General features: G+C 55.4%; 1 non-coding gene across 1 annotated transcript in view; it reads right to left on the bottom strand.

Moving 5' to 3' along the window:
* The window catches only part of LOC126219298 (small subunit ribosomal RNA), a 1,909-nt gene extending 1,066 nt beyond the window's left edge, over positions 1–843 (bottom strand). The window contains exon 1 of the ribosomal RNA XR_007542721.1: positions 1–843. This exon is cut by the window's left edge and continues 1,066 nt beyond it. This is a non-coding gene — a ribosomal RNA (small subunit ribosomal RNA).
* Between the last annotated feature and the right edge of the window lie 278 nt (positions 844–1,121).

Here is a 1,121-nt window from a genome sequence, read left to right as displayed (position 1 = left end):
GTAAACGTGCCGGCCCACCGAGACACTCAATAAAGAGCACCCTGGTAGGATTTCAACGGGGTCCGCCTCGGGACGCACGAGCACGCACGAGGCGGTCGCACGCCTTCGGCTCGCCCCACCGGCAGGACGTCCCACGATACATGCCAGTTAAACACCGACGGGCGGTGAACCAACAGCGTGGGACACAAATCCAACTACGAGCTTTTTAACCGCAACAACTTTAATATACGCTATTGGAGCTGGAATTACCGCGGCTGCTGGCACCAGACTTGCCCTCCAATAGATACTCGTTAAAGGATTTAAAGTGTACTCATTCCGATTACGGGGCCTCGGATGAGTCCCGTATCGTTATTTTTCGTCACTACCTCCCCGTGCCGGGAGTGGGTAATTTGCGCGCCTGCTGCCTTCCTTGGATGTGGTAGCCGTTTCTCAGGCTCCCTCTCCGGAATCGAACCCTGATTCCCCGTTACCCGTTACAACCATGGTAGGCGCAGAACCTACCATCGACAGTTGATAAGGCAGACATTTGAAAGATGCGTCGCCGGTACGAAGACCGTGCGATCAGCCCAAAGTTATTCAGAGTCACCAAGGCAAACGGACCGGACGAGCCGACCGATTGGTTTTGATCTAATAAAAGCGTCCCTTCCATCTCTGGTCGGGACTCTGTTTGCATGTATTAGCTCTAGAATTACCACAGTTATCCAAGTAACGTGGGTACGATCTAAGGAACCATAACTGATTTAATGAGCCATTCGCGGTTTCACCTTAATGCGGCTTGTACTGAGACATGCATGGCTTAATCTTTGAGACAAGCATATGACTACTGGCAGGATCAACCAGGGAGCTGCGTCAACTAGAGCTGAGCAGCCGGCCGCCCGGGAGTGTGTCCCGGAGGCCCGCGCGAACACGCAAGCGTCCGCTCAATTATTCTGCAAACAGGAGGAGGCTGGGCTCCCCTGCACGATACACCTCGAAACCCTCTCAGGTCCCGGCGGCGCGCAGCGCCGTCCTAAGTACTTGGTCGGGTTCGAGAGAGGCGCAATCGCCCGGAGATAGGCGAGTAGACGCTTTCAGTGCGACCACCCGTGCTCCCAACTGAGCTTGCCGCTGCCGACAGAGGC

This window comes from Schistocerca nitens, unplaced genomic scaffold (assembly GCF_023898315.1).
Source record: "Schistocerca nitens isolate TAMUIC-IGC-003100 unplaced genomic scaffold, iqSchNite1.1 HiC_scaffold_173, whole genome shotgun sequence".
NCBI lineage: Eukaryota > Metazoa > Arthropoda > Insecta > Orthoptera > Acrididae > Schistocerca > Schistocerca nitens.
Note: the sequence above shows the minus strand (reverse complement) of the source record. Positions and strands in the feature narration are given on the sequence as shown.